The 18,996-nt window shown below is 38.1% G+C and overlaps 1 protein-coding gene across 1 annotated transcript in view; it reads right to left on the bottom strand.

Annotated features, from left to right (window-relative positions):
• Positions 1-18,996, bottom strand: part of COL22A1 (collagen type XXII alpha 1 chain) — a 627,027-nt gene that overhangs the window by 607,306 nt on the left and 725 nt on the right. The window lies entirely within an intron of this gene.

Below are 18,996 nucleotides of genomic sequence, written 5' to 3'. Positions count from 1 at the left end.
ATGTGTGTATGTGTGTATGTGTGTATGTATGTATGTATGTGTGTGTGTATGTGTGTGAGAGACAGACAAAGAGACAGGGAGACAGACAGAGAGAAAAGGAACAGAGAGAGAGAGACAGAAAAGGACAGAGAGAAAATAACACAAAGAGGGAGGAGACACAGAGAGAGAGACAGAGACAGAGAGAGAGAGAGAGAGAGAGAGAGAGAAGCATGGGTATGGGAGAGAAAAAACATTTCCATATGAAAAGTACAACAGCAAACGAAGATTGTAAATGAAACCACAAAAGGATAACTGGCAAAAACACTTTGGACACAACACAACACATCTCCCACTCGGCATTGGCCCAATGTCCTAGATGTCCATTTCCCTGTACAAGTCCAAGCTAAACCAAAAAGGAGTTTTAGTAAGGATGTACTAATTATGGTTAAGAAAGGTTACAAAATTGCACAGTATAAAATTTGCGCCATATATAGAAATTAAGAACAGCTTCCTAAGTTTGAGTTTTAAAGATCCCTCTTCTTGACATCTGGTATCATAAATGCACTGCACAGTCTGATCTTTCCCAACCACCAGTGTTCAGGCAAATTATTTGTGCTTATAGAATTTTTATTAATAACGGTCCTTACTTCTTATATTTACAATTTTTTAAAAATTATCCTGACTCCACTGACTTTTTCTCCCCATGTCCTCTCCCTCCTCCTACTCCCAGATCCTAATTTCCAAATCCTGAGCTGCTGATATGTGTCACTTGGATCTTTAGAGAATGTAGTAGTCCATGAAAGGAAAAAATGCAGATACTTTACTGGTTTAGAGTCTGGCATGGGAAACACTGGCCTGGTAGAGGAAATGGCTAATGTGTGTGTGTATACATACATACATGCATGCATATATATATATATATATATACACATACATATACATACATACACACCCTACATATGTATTATTACTTTTATGGTTTGCAATGCACCTTACATATATGTGTTATCTCATGTGGTCCTCTCATGAGGACCTGTGAGGTAATATTACAACATTATATAGTGCATACTATATGCCAGACACTTTGCTAAGTACTTAATAATTATTCTTTTATGTGATCCTCACAAAAGCCCTGAAAGGTAGATGCATTTATCTGCATTTCACAGATGAGGAAACTGAGGACAGGACCAGTTAAAAGGGACTTACCCAGAGTTATACAATTAATAAGTATGTGAGACAGGACACTTATTTATTCAGTCTTTCCGACTTCAAGTACAGTCTTCTATCTATTTCTCCATCTAGATTCACGAAATAATTTACTCCAACACAAACCTCAACAAGCATCTTCTTTACAATATCCTCCCAAGGTGCTACCTTATAGTGCATAAAGAATGCACTGTCCTCCCTTTTCACTTTAGGGATTTTTTTATAGAGAAGTAAAATCTATTCCTCCCTCACTGCCCTCTTTTTCACCTTGAAACTTATCTCCTTTGCTCCCAATTCTTCTCTCTGGAGCCAAGTAGAACAAATCTTATCCCTCTGGCATGTGACATTCCATTAAAAATATCTTTTATTTCTTTTTAGTTTTTTAATATTTACAGCTTTCTTTTTTTATATTTCCAAATATAGCCACTCCTGCACCAAATGGGTCATCTCTTATAACAAAGCACTTTAAAAAAAGTTTTTCAAAACACAGTTTAACATGGCCAATTATCACATTAATCATGTTAACAAGCTATGAAATATTCAATACCCACAGTCCCCTCACTTCTGTAAAGAAAGTTGAGTTCTTTTAACTCATTTCTACAGTGAAGCTTCTTGGTCATTATTGTTATAATTCAATATTCAATTTCAGGACTTGGGTTTTTCCCCATTGTTACAGTTGTGTACATCATTTTTCAGAATCTTCTTTGCCCTTCAATACATGACAATGGCTGTCTTTTCACCTGTATGGCATCACTTCTTCAACCTTCTGTGTTTAATAAATGTACCAAGGTCCTAATTTGGGACACCTGGGTCCTGATGCCACATGGTCACACCACCTTGAGTCTAAGTCCGTCCCTTCTGGTGTCTCACCTGGTCTCTCCAACCCTCAACTATACTCAACTTTCAAGAAAGAGCTAGACTCCAAATAAGTCAGGAAATAATACACGTAAATAATAACAATCCTTGATTGCATAGTGCTGTAAGAGCTACAAAATACTTTCCTCATGTACATGATACAGAAACATCAATACCATGTAGCCCCATTGCTCCTCAATCCTACCCCACACTCCAAAATAGGAACTATAATTTCCTTATAGATCGTGACTTAATTATGTTCAAAATTTTTATTATTCACCATATGTAACTGTTGTTGAAAAAACTTCAGTGAAGTTGGATCTCCTGAAAAACATTTATCCATTTAAGGAGATGAGTAATAATAGGGAAAAAGCTTGGTTTTGAGTCTCAGTTTATTCCCTAACTACCTGTATGACTTGGGATAAGTTACCTTTCCGACTCTCAGTTTCCTCCTTGGTGAAATAACTGGACAGGATAGGGGCAGGACAGACTATTTTCCAGGGAATATTCTCATCTTAACATTTTATTTTCTCAGGTTCTTTCTAAGAGTCTCCCTGCCTTTATTCTCTCTCCACTCCAATCCTTCCTCCACCTGGCTTGCCAAAATTCTCTTCCTAACACACAGGTCTGACTATGTCACATCTCTCCTAACACATTTCAATGGTTCCTATTGTCTACAATGTGAAATAAAAATTCCCAAGCCTGGCATTCAAAGCCCTTTATCATCTAATTCCAAATTGCCCCTCACAGTCTTATTTGGTACTACTCCCTTTAACCCACTCTACATTCCAGTCAAACTGGACTATTAAATGCCCCCTAATCCTGACCTAATCTTGACTGTCTCTTTCCATGCTTACAGGCCATCCTATATACCTGGAATGTATTCCTTTGCCACCTCCTCCTGTTGATACCCTTTTCTTCCTTCAAATTCCACCCCTTCCTGTTTCCATACAAATTCTTCCTCCTCAGTGAAGCTTCCCTGATCCCCTAGATGAAAGTTCTTTCTCCTTCATCATCTTTCTTATCTCATTTCTTAAGCCATGTTCTTTGCTTTTCATTACATTCTAGGTTACATCATATAACAAAACACGGTGTCCCCAAAATCAGTGCAATTTTTATATTTTAAATAGCTTAAAACTGCACTGTTTTGTTGTAGGATACCCTGTTATCTATGCACATCTCTTTGTCATCTTCCTTTAGACCCTAGATTGTGGTTTCATTTAAATAATGTTCTTATGTTCTGTGTTGTCCTAAGGTCCTTTCTACTTCTAACATTCTGTGGTTTGTGTTTCAACATTCTAAAGTACCTACCGGCTCCAACATTTTACAAATCAATAAAAGTATGAATGGCATTCTACCTGGAAGGATTAAAAAGCAACATTATCTATTCCCCAAAACTGTCCTGGGGATATAACCAAATCACTATAGCTCTATGTTATATGGAAGTATCAGCTTTCTGACAATGCTTCAAGTCGCCTGATTCTTCAGGCATCAAGTGAATTTGTATTGTCAGGTATTCAAGCAGAGAAAAAGAACATGAAGAGGGGATTTGTGGTTTTATTTTTTTTAACTTGCTTTAGTAGACCATGAAAGATAAAAACTGGCCTGTTTTCACTTCACAACCTATGCCATTTGCCCCACACAGGAAACACATTAGCGAAGCTCCTCCTGAAATTCAAAGAATTCAAGAAACCCGTAATGTTAATCCTGAGTGAGTAAGTAGAAACTGCCTAATCCAAACCACTCCATTTTATAGAAGAGGAAACTGAGGTGCTGACAGGGAAAGGAAATTGCCCAGAGTCACACATATTTGTTCTCCACTGTCCACTTAGAATGGAAGATCCTTGATAATATGGAGTGATTATTATAGTGCCTAGGGCACAGCAAGTTCTTAATAGATTGATTGATTGAATAGATTGATAATGATATGTTTCTGGCAGAGGGAAGGGAGATATATTTTTAAATACAGATGATGCACAAACAAAATATATCGATAAAGCTCTTTTAAAAAAAAAATAAAAGGCAAACTGAGATGCTAAAAGTCCTTTAGTCACCAAAAGAAAGAAGGTCCCAATGAGTAAGGTGTAGCATAAGCTTCATTTTATAAATAACTCTTGATGCTTCTGGGAGCACACAGAAACAAGAAAGAGCCCGAAAATCAAACTGTCAATATGAGAAAAAAATAAAATCACTCCCCCTGCCATATTGATAATAGTAAGGCGAAATTCTAAAGCAGCAGGAGTTAAAAGTTACATATTCTTATCCCTTCAACTTACAAGAAAGACCCTAGAAACTGGAGTTTAGTGACTTGGAATTAAGAGAATCCTCAGTTTAAAACTAGAAGACACTTCCAACTTCTCTGATTTTACAGTTAAAGAAATTGAGACCTGGAGTGTTAAGTGACACTGCAAATCACAAAAATCATACTTGACAGAGCTTCAGCGGAGGTCAGTGGATAGAGTACTGTACCTGGAGGCAGATTAGACCTGAGTTCCAATTCCACCTCACACATTTAGCTTTATGTCCCTAGATAAGTGCCTTAACTTCTCTTACCTGTAAAATTTGGATGATAATAGCACCTGCTTCATAAGAATATTGTGAGGGTCAAATGAGATAACATAGATAATATATTGTAAGGAGATTTGCTAGTTTCAAGGCACTATGTAAATGCTATCTATCTATTATTTTTATTGTATTGTTATACCCAGGTTCTCAGATTCCAAACCGAGCACCCTTTCCAGTCCACCAAAATATGCTTTCCCTGGTTCTTTGCTCAAAATTACACAGTAATTTCAGGAATAAACTGAGCATAGACCCCAGGTCTCCTGATTCTCAGTCCAGGAATTTCCAATTTATATAATAGGCTGTTGGCATTCATCCAACACTCTCAAAAAGGACCAATGACATCACAAGGGTGATGTCTTGACTTATATAAGTGAATTGGATTTAAGGGAGGCACAGCCCTGCAAAGTCATCACTCTTGCTCTCTCCTCCAGAGATATCAGAGTCAAGTAGCAAGACATAGGTCAAGATGACTGGTGAGTGCTAGACTTGAAGTTAAGAAGACCTGAATCCTTAGGCACTTACTAGCTGTGTGACCTTGGACAAGTCACTTAACCTCTGTTAAGAGAGGAGAAGAGAGGAGAGGAGGAGAAGAAACTAGAAAAGGAGCCAGTAAAACCCAAGTCAAGTGGGCATCTTCCTTTGGGGCCCTGCCTGAAGGCTCCTCTGGACCCTCCTAGCTTCACAGTGATTATCAAAAGTAACTGTTGCTGCCACCTAGTCTGATGTCTTTCTTTTCTTGACCTCCTTATAGGGGCCATGCCCTGGCTACTTCTTAAACAGGCCTATTCAATGAAGGTGCATTGCCTCACCCTAAGTGAGCGCCTGCAAAGACATTGGTCTGAAGGGGCCAAGGTCTCCCAGTGTATCCTGGATCATCTCCAGTCATCCTGGTGAATATCTGGTCCCTGGATTCAGATGGCTCTGGAGGAGAAGTGAGGCTGGTGACCTGCACAGCCCTCCCCCACTCAAAACAAAGTCAAGTGTAAGTCATGTCACCATTTCTCTGATGGCATGGTCTTCTTCGGCAATGAAGGACAAACACAGTTTAGATAAGGAAACAATTCTTTCCCTCAAAGAACTTACAGTTTTAGTAAAGGCATAACATACACACAGAAATTGCAATGGACAGCATTAGATTACGAGTGCATTAAGGAAGCATAAAACAAAGTATATGTCAAGTCGGAAGAGGAAGTTGGAGGGATCAGGGAAGATTTCCTGGAGGAAGTGAAGATAAACTCTAAGAATAACAGCCAATACACAGGGGAAATTGCCAAGTCTAATAGTGATAAGAGCACAGAGAGGGTACAGAGACACCAGCAGAGTGAAGTTAATTTCAGAGATCCATCACAGAAAGTACTTACCCACATAATTAGGGAAACCTTTGAAAAAAGTCTTTAAAAATATGTCCTCTCCATTCTGCACCAGGTGGCCTCATAATTAAACAATAAAACAAATTCAAGGATAGGTGATTCCAAAGCTATAGAATTATTCAAGGTAAGTTATATCTCATGTGGTCCAGATAGACATTTTCAATAAAGGATCCTCTCATTACTAAACTGGCCCCCTGATATTCCCAGGAGTCTGCTTCATTGAGGTGTCCAGAAATCCGTTATCTCATTCACCAAACTGAACTTCACAGATGTACACAGACAGCATGGCATAACGGAAAGGCTGCACATTTGGTGTCAGAAAGTCCTGGGTCTCAATACTAGCTTACTCTTACTAAATCTGTGACTTGAGGCAAGTCATTTCATTTTCTGGGTCTCATTTTCCCAATCCATAAAATGGGTGCAAATTCTACTACCTGTACCACTACAGTACAAATTTCTTTTGTATGATTAAATGTCTTGTTTGCCGTGACTCCAATCCCTGACTTTCCTGCCTGCTTCTGGACCTTACCCACAAGAATTACTGGCCCCAAAGACCTTTTTAACTCAATCCTTGCATAACATTCTCATTAACCTTAGAGATCAAGGTTTAGTTGTAACCTTTCTCCTTGGGCATATTTCTCTCTCTATGGCCTTTTAATAGCCTTAAATATAAAGACCTCTTATCCCCATACGGTAGACACAGGTTGTCAAAGAATTATGATGCTGAGAAAGTGAGGTCAGTGCAAAAGGAATACTCAGTCAAAGTTCTATGAGGAGTTCAAACAAATGTAACTCTTATTTCAGGGGAGGAGGGAATGGGGGGGGGGGGGGATCAGGGATTCTCATCATGAAAGAAAGGGTAAATTCAAAAGGTGATAAAATGAAGACTCCAAGGATAGAAGATAGAGAATGGAGATAGAGAGAGCCAGAGATTTGGTGAATCAAGATATTTGCATATGAAAAAAATTCTTATATATTTTGAATCCTCTTCTAAGTCTTGTGCACATTGCATTTTTTTCCTTTTCTTATTTTGTATGTAAGTTTATAATGTATTTCTTTTTCTCATTGTATATTTAAATTTAAAATAAATTAATTTTCAAAATTCCTCAGTGTATAAAATATACAAGGGAAGATATAAATTCTAAAGCAGTGATAAGTGGTAGAGAGGGTGATCATTTTTGGTTAGAAAGTAAGTGATTAGGGAAGACATTGTGGATGGCCTCAGCTTTGAGCAGGGAGCACTGTAACCAAGTTCCTCCCACAATGAGACATTTCAAACTTGAAGTTATAAAGAACTTATTTGGAATTGGGGAAGGCTCTGGAGATGTGTTGTTTGCCTGTTAATTAAGTTGTGATTCTGTGCTTTTCTTTTCTTATGCTTGTTTTAAGTCTAATAACAACATGACTAATAGCTGATATTTCCATATTGCTATAAGGTTTACTACAATACACAACAGTTTGTAAGGAAGTCACTACCAGCATTACAATGTCCATTTTACAGATGAAAAAACTGAGGTACAAGGAGGCAAAGTGATTTCCAGAGTCACGCAGTAGGTGGCAGAGCCAGAATTCAAACTCAAGTCTACTGAATTCAAAACGAGGGTTAAATTATCATCAGCATAGTACCTGGTACACACAGTAAGTGCTTTATTTGATTCTTAATTTCCATAGAGGGCATATCCGCAAATTCCAACTGTGACATATGAAAAGTCTGAGAAACATAATTTCTGGGTAATTAACATCCATTTTAATAATTATGACTAGCAAATAATTAATAAGAAATACATGTTCCTTGAGAACCTAATGGATATATAATAATCATTAACTAGTTACTAATAATTATTTTCCTCAATTTAGAAGCCCTTTTTTGGAACTTAAGACACATTTTCCAATAGAAAAACCAAGTTCCATTAGTTTCCAAGTAAATAACAGGGACTAACCAGGCATTTGTAGGCTGTTCTAATGATTGTTAATAACCAATTAATATTGGGAAGATCCAGGGTTTTTTCCTTTCTGTTTACTCATTCAAAGTCCAGTCCTTGTGAAGGACATTGGTGACAGTGAAATTGTGCAATTCCTCAGAGTACATGAATATATGCTCCTTAAGAAAACAATGGATATTGGAGGGGATGTGAGAAAAACTGGGATACTAATGCACTGTTGGTGGAGGTGTGAACCGATCCAACCATTCTGAAAATAATCTGGAATCCCCAAAGTGATATAAAAACTGTGCATACTCTTTGACTTAACAATATCACTTAGGTTTATATCCCAAAGACATAAAAAGAAAAAAGGGGAAAAGGACCTATTTGTACAAAAAATATTTGTAGAAGCTCTTTTTGTGGTGGCTAGGAATTGGAAATGGGATGTCCATCAACTGGGAAATGGCTAGCTGTGGTATATCATTGTGATGGAATATTATTGTGCTATGAGAAATGACAAGCAGGATGATTTCCAAAAAAAGAAAACATGGGAAGACTTACATGAACTGATGCAAAGTGAAGTGAACAGAACCAGGAGAATGTTGTACACAATATAGTAATATTGTATGATGAAAAACTGTGAATGACTTAGGTATTCTCAGCCATACACAGATCCAATACAACCCTAAAGGATTAATGATGAAGCATAGTCTCCACCTCCAGAGAAAGAACTGATATTGTTTGAATATAGAATGAAAAATTATTTTTTTCACTTTATTTCTTTTATTCTCTTCCTTTTATTCAAGTCTTCTTGTACAAAATGAATAATATGGAATGTTTTACTTAATGAAACGTATAACATCTGACTGTTTACCATCTCAAGGAGGGAAGAGGGGAGGGATAGAATTTGGAATTCAAAACTTAAAAAAACAAATGTTGAAAAACGTTTTAACATGCAATTGGGGAGAACACAATATACATACATATGTGTATACATATATGTGCATATATACACATATATGTATATATATTTTTATATGCATATATACACATACATATATCTATATATGTTTGTGTATATACATGTGTGCACATATATGTATGTTTATACACAGGTATGTGTGAATACATGCTCCTGGAGGGTGGGACCTGTTTTCACCTTTGTATCCTCAGCACTCAGCATAGTGTATAGAACATAGTAAACTCAATAAAAGCTTTTTGACTAACTCACTGACTTTTTTTTATATCCAATGCCTAGCAGAGCTCCTTGCATGTAGTAGGCCATAATAAATGCTTAATTTGAATACAACTTTAGTTGTATCAAATTGACTTGTTACTGAATTTTCTCATTTGCACTATCTTCCCAGCCACACACACACATACACCACACAGCACAGGGTCCCACACGTAGAAGGTTCCCATAAAACATTTGTTAAAAGACTGATTGAACCTAACTTGGAAAGGAAAGAAATGAAGAATTCTGTTTGTTTTGCTTTTTCTCCTCCCCTCTCAAAAAAAAAAAAAAAAGCTCATTATTGTGTACTTCGCAAATGAGATAAAGAATTTAGATTGACATGTAACTTTCTTCTTCGTCCAAGCAACAGGGATCTGTCTCTTCGAGAACGAAATGCCACAGATCCAATCAGGGGTCTCTATAGCTCTGCATGAAGAAACTTGTCAAGACTGCAGACGGGCACTTGGGAGAAAGGCAGGAGCCACAAATCTCTTCCTGGAGCAGCCAGTCTCTCAGGCACAGATCCAGAAATATGCTAAACAGTGAAGGACTTTAAAAACAGGAAAACATCCTAACAACTTCAGAGGGAGAGGAGTTACAGTGGGACAATTCTCATCTCATGCTACTGTTTTGGCATATCTGCCTTGGAGTTATTGAGGAAGCTTTCTCAATCTTTGACAGTCATCAAGTGCAAATGATTAAATTAAACTTAGGATTATTTTTACCTTTGATAGAAAGTTGAGGATCAGCTCCTGAAAAACTATGTCATTGTTTACTCAGTATCTCAGTAGGCCTGTAAAAACCACCCTATATCCTTTATCTTGGGTGCCCAGTAATTGGCATAAGCAGCATCATTATTGCCTTTTGAAGGAAACCAGTCATGTTCATGTTTCCTTAATTTCATGTGAAACCTGAACCAGCACAGCAGATTGGTGGAACCAAATGGTAGATCAATGTTGGGGGTGTAAGCTCAGTTCCATGTGGACAGTCTCGGGTGGGTAAAGGTGAGAGCTTCTAAACCTTAGAGTTCTCATGAGGCCCCCCAGGAAACAGCAGGGAATTGAGGAGTGAGATCTCGTGTATTTCTGCCTCTTCCCGTGAGAATGTGATGGGAGAGAGCATCCCCGCCCTCGAGACTGGCCCGGATCTGGGCACACCTATTGTTATCTAACAGGCACGGTATTGAGGTGCAAACAATACGGCAGGAGAGCTTAAGTAGGGTCAGGAAAGCCCGAAGGCTCTCTTAGCGCTGAGGGGCCCTTACAGGACGGAAGGCCCCTTTTCCTCTCTTCGCTCTTCCCTCCCCCCTCTCTCCCCACTTCCACTTCTGCTTTCATTCTCTTACTGTAAGATCTTTGCCTCCTTGGGAGATTTCCCTCTCTCCTAAGGAAGAGTTCCCCCTGCACATGTAACCAAGACCCTGAATAAAGCCTAGCCCTCGTTCGACTCTGGAAAGTCTCTTCTCTCATACGTTTATCCGGTTTGGCCAGCCGAAGACCTGTGATAGGTAAGGTAAGACTCGGGTAGCCCTCAGGCCTCTAGGCCTGGCAGATCAAGGTGCTAATGGCCCTTGCCAGGAGTGTATTGGAGGCAACTCTGCTTGCCAGAGCTTATTGTTAAATTTTTAATGTGAACATTTAGACATCAGAAATTGGCAAATGCTACAAATCAAGATGACTATTTTGGTGATTAGCTAGATTTAAGAAAGTGATGGCAAAATGATACTAATCAATAAGTCCTTTTTTTTGGAAAGCCAGTTGTTAAACATTCATAAGCACATCCTTGTCTGAAAGAATAAGTCTACAAGCTTTTCCTAAGGGAGGCACTGTAATATGCACTGAGAATACACAAATAGATATAAAAAAATCCCTGTCCTCAAGGGGTTAACATTCTAATGGGGATGCAAATAACTATGTACTTATAAGAGATACACAGAGGAAATAGAAGGTAATCTGAGATGGTACATACTAACAGTAAGTGGGTCTGGAAAATGATCTTCAGAAAGTGATATTTTAGTTGAGTCTTCAAGGAGTCAGCGATGAGGAGGCGAGCATTATAGGCAAAGATGTTCTGGGAAATATACAACAACCAGCTCTTTGAGTATTCACAACACACTTTTAAGTTTAATCTGCAATATTTACATTTTCTCCATAATTTTGTTAATAATAATAAATAATAAATTAAGCCCTGTTTTGTTTGTTTTAGTTGATTCTTACAGTTGTGTTCCACTTCATTTGGGATTTTCTTAACAAAGATACTAGAATGGTTTGCCATTTCCTTCTCTAGCTCATTTTACAAATGAGGAAACTAAGGCAAACAGGGTTAAGTGATTTGCCCAGGGCCACACAGCTAGTATGTGTCTGTAGCCAAATTTGAACTCAGGAAGATGTCTTTCTGACTTCAGGACCAGCACTCTATATCCATTGTGCCACCTAGCTGCCCTTACCCTAATTTGTAGCATTTTGTTGATTTCCAGACGTGGCTCCAGTATACTTAATTTTAGGCATGGAGGACAGATGGTAGAACTGCATGGACTCAGGAGATGGAGTACTGTAGGTAAGAAAGAGCAAGTAAGCATATATCACAGAGTGACTAGAAGGTAAGGCAAGTTGCACAATGATCGTGTTCTATAGATCGTTAAACCTTCTTCTAAGACATGTTGAAGGTTTAATGATCACAGAATTATGGTCTCTAGAGTCCCACAAGACCTCAGAGGTCATCCAACCCATTTTCTGCCCCAAACATGACTCCCATCTAAAACAATGTCATCAACTGGTCATTCAGTTTGAACCAGTAGAACTGATTTCCATCAATCGTCAAACCTTTCTTCAAACCTACTATGTATCAGATATTGTGCTAGGATGGGTCTAGAGATGAAAGACAAAAATAAAATAGACTCAGTTCTCAAAGATCTTATATACTACTGGAGGGAGGGGACAGACATGTACATATATAGGTATATTCAAAATATATAAAAGTAATGAGGGTAGGAGAATTACTAGCAGCAATGGGGATAGGGGAAAGCTTTATAAAGAAGGTATAACTTGGAATGTATCTTGAAAGAAATGGAGGATTTTGTCTTAATCCCTTACTAGGTCTTACTCTCTTTATTTTACAGGGGTAAAACCTGAGGCCCAAAGACGTTTAGGAGAGGGGCTCAAGGCTGTATAGATGGAATCACAAGGCTGGGCCTCCAAGCTCAGTGCCCTTTCTGCTTGATGTAAGGGAGATTGTGGCTTCTCCTTCCCTAGAAGTATTTCAGAATGGGCTGGATGTTTCTCTTTCCTTTATGAATGGGCATTGTCTCAGTCAAAGTAAGACCTGGGAAAGACCTTAGTTTAAAAAGGCCAAGGTCTTCCACTGCATCCACGGTCATCTCCAGTCTTCCTGATTTACATCTTGCCATTGGACCCAGAAAGCTCCTGGGGATAAAGTGAGGCTGGTGATTTTGCACAGCCCTCCCTCACTTAAATTCAATTCACTTGCAAGTCATAGCATCACCTTCCTGATGCCATGGTGTTTTTGAGAATGAAGGACAAACAGCTATATGAAATAGGAAGGATCCTGAAGAGTGGGTGGATCAAATCACTTGTTAAAGGCCATTTCATGCTGCTGTGATTCTGTGTGAAGCCAATGTGTTGGCTTCTTAGTCTACACTAAAGTTTTCAAACCACATTTCCATAACCTCTCATTTTGGAAGCCCAACACCAATCATTTATTAAGAAATCACTTCATATGGCTCACTACGCTAAATAAACGCTATTAATCAGCCAGCAAGCATTTATTAAACAATTGTACAGGAATTGTACTAGGTCTTGGGAATGCATAGATTCTTTTAAAAATAATCCCTGCTCCCAAGAAGTTTGTTCTTTTAGGGATCAAGGAAGATAGATATAGATCTTACTGTCCTGGAAGAACAAAATGACACAAAGATAAACACAATGCTTAATAAAATCAGAAAGTGACAAAATTTGAGACTTGAAAGGAATCTCATCAGCCGACCTATTCAAACAATGCATGAAAGAAATCCATTATGATCTATTCAAAAATGGGTCATCTGGTCTCTGCTTATTGAAGATCTCCAGTGAGGAGGGGCCCACCACTCCCTTTAGAAAGCCAACTAGGATTTTTAGAAAGTTTTTTGTTTTGTTTTTGTTTTCCCTTATATCAAGCTATTTACATAAACTATATCTATGGTATTCCTCTTATCTGCTAGCCTAGAAATACTGTCCATAAAAAAGGTATTGAGATTAATCTGATATGATCTTTTCTTTTTGAAGCTATGGTAGATTTTTGTAATCACCACATCCTTTTCTAGTTGTTTGTTAATCATCTCTTCAATAATATGTCCTAGGATTTTCCCAGAAATAGACATCAAGCTTACATGTGCTAAGCATTTTAGAACATTGCAAACCAAAATACTATTTGAGATCTGAGGGAAAAGATGATTCCTGACCAGAAGAAATCTGAGAAATTTCCTCATATAAAAAAATTAGGGATTTGGGATTGATGATCTCTGAGGTCCCTTCCAGAAGGAAAAGGCAATATTTGAGATAAAAGAATAATTTGAACATGACTAATGTGAAAATGTGTTTAATAAGAATGTATGTGTAGAGCCCATATAAGATTGCATGCAGTGGTGAAGACGGAGGGGGAGAAAATTTAAAACTTATGGAAGTGATTGTTGAAAATTGAAAACATAAATAAATAAATTTGGGAAAAAAGAATAGCTTGAAATTCATCAGGTAAAGAGGGTAAGGGAAGGTATTCCAGACACACACCACTCCTTTCCAATACTTATAATAAATTCATAGCAGCAAATACTTATTAAGCATTGACAGTAGACAAATCATTGTGCATCACTATACAAAGATAAACATCACAGACCCTGATTTCAAAGCCTAATGTAGTACGTCTAATATAAAGATATGTATACATGAATAAAAATTTATTTTAAAGCACTATATAAGTATGAGCCATTACACTGTAATTGTATGAAAATTTCCATAAAATGTTATTACTGCTGATGACTTTACCTCCTGGCTCATAGCTTTCCCACATCCTATTGCCCCACCAATATCCTCCATGATTTCCATATTTTAGCATTAATGACCCATCCAACATACTTGGCTCAAGTGGAGTCTATCAAATCCAGTGACTTTTATCTCAGTTTGTACTACCCACCAGAATGGACACATATAGTCACATGTGTGACTATGAGCAAGTCACGAACCTCTCTTAGCCTCAGTCTCCTTATCTGAAAAAATGAACATAATGATACACATAGTGACTATATCACAGGATTGTAAGGCTCAGATAAGATAATCAATGTCAACTCTTACTATAACATAGCTTCAAAGTGGCCATTCAGCCTCCACCTGGACACCTCCAATGAGGAGAGACCCAATACCTCCCTTTGAATATCAATGTACTCTTAGATAGCATTGGACATATACTGTTAATGAATTTTTGCTTAATTCAAAGATCGGTCCATGTGTAGGTCCATGTGACCTACTTGAGTCACATGGAACCCTGAGTCATATATAAGTCTATGGTGAGAGGAGCTTGCTGAAAGGGTGGAGCAGAACTGAGAGGATCTTGGGAGTCAGATCTGGGAGACAGAGAGAGAAAGCAGGCAGGTGACTGTGAGTGAGAGAAAGGCATTTTGCTTGAGGGTGTTTGTTTGTGGGAAGGCCTGTTAATATGTATAAACTTCACGGTTATTATGATGGATTTCTTTGTTACTATGATGGATTTGGCTTTCTGGTGTTGGGATGTGGCTTTTTGGTGTCTGAATAAATGTTTTTCTTCTGCCTTCTATATGGAGAGTCTGCTATACTGTGGGATTCAGAACTATGCCAGCCTATCCATAGTCGCCATCGGCACTGCAAACATTGCCCTGACCATACAGGACAAAGAGATAAATAGTAGCAAAGTTGAGACTTAAACCTAACCTACAACTAGTGACCTTCACATTGGAAAAGGAGTAAGATAATATGATTTCTAATTTTCCTCAGAAAATTCAAATAGTCTCAAATTCCTTTATGTTTTCTCATTTTTTAGCCAAGGACCATGAAGACTGGAGAAAGGCTAAACAAGCTACTTCTAAAAAATTATTATGAACTTGAGAAATAAAACAAGTGTTTTCATACCATAGTAGAATGAAAGTAGTAGAAAAAAAGATTATTGTACATGAAACTGCAAATCTATTATGTACAACTTGCTAAAAGCTACACTTTTACTCAGGCTCCTTGTTTCTTCTGGTATTCTGTTCTAAGTACAGAACTTTCTATCACTCACTCACAGGTTGAGTCCTTCAGGTAATAACTACCTCTTCCATTTGCTTTGTCCTCTTCTAAAGGTCCTTAGGACCAATTTGATGCAATGGAAAGGGTATTCGAGGGAAGTCAGGGCACATAAGTACTGATTCTGAACCTTCCACTTTCTGGCATCAGTTTGGTCCTCAGTTTTCTTTTGAGTAAAATGAGAAAGCTGAACTAGATGACCTCTAAATCCTTTGAACTCTAACATCCTAGCATTCCAAATTCTAAGGTCCTTCCACCTCTAACATTCTATTTTCTAAGGTCCTTTCCATGCTAACATTCTACAATCTCTATCCTAGCATTTCAAATACTAAGGTCCTGACTACTTTAACATTAACTTGCTATATTCCAAGATCCTTCCAGTTCTAACATTCTATATTCTACTTTAAATTCTAAGGTCTCTCCAGCTCAAGCATCTTATATACTATATTCTAACATTCTATACTTTAAAGTCCTTGTAATTCTAACAGACTATATATCATAAAATTCTATATTCTGAGATTCATCTAGTTCTAAGTTGCCATGTACGATTCTGCCAACCAATAGCTCTAGTCAAATATTAATAATCAAACCACTATTCATGGCTTACATTCAAACTCAGCAGGGATGATGCCCCTTATCTACCAAAGTCAACCTCCACCTGAATCAACAGACAGCAGTACTGGGCCCCATTACAGGAGTTTACTTAAGTAAAATTGCTCATTTTCCCCCAATACTAGAATAACCAAAAACATAATAAAAGGGGGAGGGAAGCAGGAAAATAAACCAGGATAATAAAAATGTCTTAAGGGTAGAGAAAAATAAAAACAATAATTCACTACCAAATGATGAATTCAACATTTCTTTCAAGAAGACATAATTAGAAAGCATTTGAGAAGGGGTGAGGGGGAAGCATATATTAAGGGAAGTTTGACTTCTGGGAAAGGAATCACTTTGAACTGCTCTAATCTTGAGCATCAAAAGCTGGCAGGCCTGAAACCATTTGAAAAGCCTGCCACCATGAGGCAGAACAAGAATCTAAGCTGGTAAGACTCCAATATTTTGGCCAAAGCTCTCTATTCTTGGGTTTGGCCACGTCCTCAAAGATGCCACAGATTTGACATTAGCCACCGCCCAGAAACCAAGAGCTAGAATGGAATGCCAAATTTAGTCTGTCAATAGGGATGCAAGGTGTCCTAGTGGAAGTATACAGGGGCAAGGAGTCAAGCAGCTGGGATCTGGTCCCAGCTCTAGCAAGTTATTTAAATACTATACACCTCAGTTTCATAATCTATAAAATGAAAGTACTGAAGAAGAAGCTCTAAAATTTCTTTTTGATTTATGATGTTCTGTGTTCCAATAATAAATGTTGTACAGTTCCTTCCAACTCCGATAGGCTATGTTCACTTTTATTCAATTTTATCACTTTCTAGTTCTAAATCATCTGTGTTCTAAGATTCTACAGTCTAGGTGCCATCTAACACTAATCTTCAGTGTTCTCAAGTATCTTTCAGTTCTAACGCTTAGTTTTATCTCCTAAGTTTCTGAACATTCATTTTATATGGCTTGAAACAAGGTAATGCTAACACGTGACACCTTAGCAAACATTCTAGCTTTTCACAATTCTCTGTGTAGGAAACTTTTTGGTTCCTCATCCTTGACATAAAAATCCACATCAGGTAGATGTGATGCCAGAATAATGGGCCCACTAGAAGAGCAAGGTGTAGGAGAAAGTGTCCTAGGAGATGTCAATGGGCTAATGAAACTCTGAAAAGGAGGAGATAGAATTCGTGATGATAAGCAAAACAACTTATCATTCCAAAGGAATGCCTGTTAAGCCAGTTGGATGTGTTATCCCTAAACTATCTGCTGGAAGAGGAAGAAAGGCCTTGGAATTTCACAGCTAGGGAAAAAAAATGCAATCTAAGTTTAGTGTCTCAACAAAAACTGCACTAAGGCAGAGAAGAAAATGTTTATTTTTTCAAAAGGTTGAGATAGCATGGTGTAGAGGAAAAGCCCTTAGACTGGGTGCCAGGACACCTGGTTCTAGACCTGACTCTGCCATTAGCTTCATATGAGCCTTACGTTAAAATTTTTTTAACCTTCTGGACCTCAGCTTCCCAGTCTGTAAAATGAGGGGGTTGTATAAGATGACTTATAGAACTCCATTTTAGCTTTGAAATTCTAGGATTCTATTATGTCAAGTGTCATGAGTCCTTCTAAATTAGTCAAGGTCATTAAATTTAGACCAAGAATGCAAATACAAATTAATGAAGTACCCTGTCAATAAATCCTAATCTGAAGACAGTCTATAAAGTACTGTTTGTCCTGCATCCATACTGGAAAGATCCCTGGACTTGACATCAGAAGGATTCCACTTCTGTCTCAACCACTTAGTACTCAGGGAACCCTGGGAAAGTCACTGAAACTCTTTAAGCCTCAGTTTCTAAAACTATGAAATACTGATCATAATATTAGTCCAGCTTTCCTTGAAGGGTTGTGAGGATCCAATGCACTTGTGTACAGAAAAGTGCTTTGTAAATAGAAAAGTGATATATTAATATAAGTTGCTATATTGTTATTGAAAAGAGTCCAATAAATACTCAGATACTTCTCTGAACCTTGGTGATCTCAGTCACCAACTTTAACAGTGGCAACCCCCAAAAATATGCACTGACATTTGAAAAGCTGCTGTCCAAGCTCCAGAGATAGCTCATTTTCCAAGTAACTGCCAGTCTCAATCTCAGACTATACAGACCTACAAAACAGCTAGAATCCAACAGGTGTATTATTATTAGCAAGTAACCAATACTTATCCTCAGCTAAAGTCCTAGTGGTTTGCCTCCTTGTGATCCTGGACTCTTCTAAGCCAGGCCAAAGGAGCACAAATTCCTTAAAGCCCTAAGAAGGTGGAAAGGTTTTTGGCATATACCCAAGTGGTGGACTAAAAGTCTGCCCAAAGAGGACCAACCTAGCTATGTGAGTTTCATCACCTACTTAAAGAGAGGCCAATAAGGCTTGACATTATCTTAGCCATGAGTACTAAAATATGGAAGCTCTTTTGCAACTTGCGTGGTGGTTGAAGGGTGTAACCATAAAGAGGAAAATCACAGGTCAATAAACCAGCATTTATAAAGAACTTATATGTGCCAGGCAGTGAGAATTGGGCAAGAGGTGGAGAGAGGGGAGAGCCTAGCCTAGACTTGTGATTTCAGGAGCATAGGGATCTCTCAGAGCAGAAACTCACTCTACCAGTGCAAGTCAGCACTGACTTTTCAACTTTCTTCTTACAGAGTTGCCTGGGTAAACTGAAAGGTTAAGGGATTTGTCCAGAATCAGAAAGTTGGTTTTTGTCTAAGGCCGCAACTGAACCCTGGTCTTCCTGACTGAGGTCAGCTCTCTACCCACTATGCCAAGAGGGCTACAAAGACAAAAATGCAAGTCCCAACTTTTGAAGTATAGAAGTAATTAAGGATGGGAAAAAAGAGAAGAGTAAGAACAGCTGGCATCTGGAAACCTGTACAATTACAAAGCATTTCACATCCATCCTCTCATTTTACATT

This window comes from Notamacropus eugenii, chromosome 4, assembly GCF_028372415.1.
Source record: "Notamacropus eugenii isolate mMacEug1 chromosome 4, mMacEug1.pri_v2, whole genome shotgun sequence".
Classification (NCBI taxonomy): domain Eukaryota; kingdom Metazoa; phylum Chordata; class Mammalia; order Diprotodontia; family Macropodidae; genus Notamacropus; species Notamacropus eugenii.
Note: the sequence above shows the minus strand (reverse complement) of the source record. Positions and strands in the feature narration are given on the sequence as shown.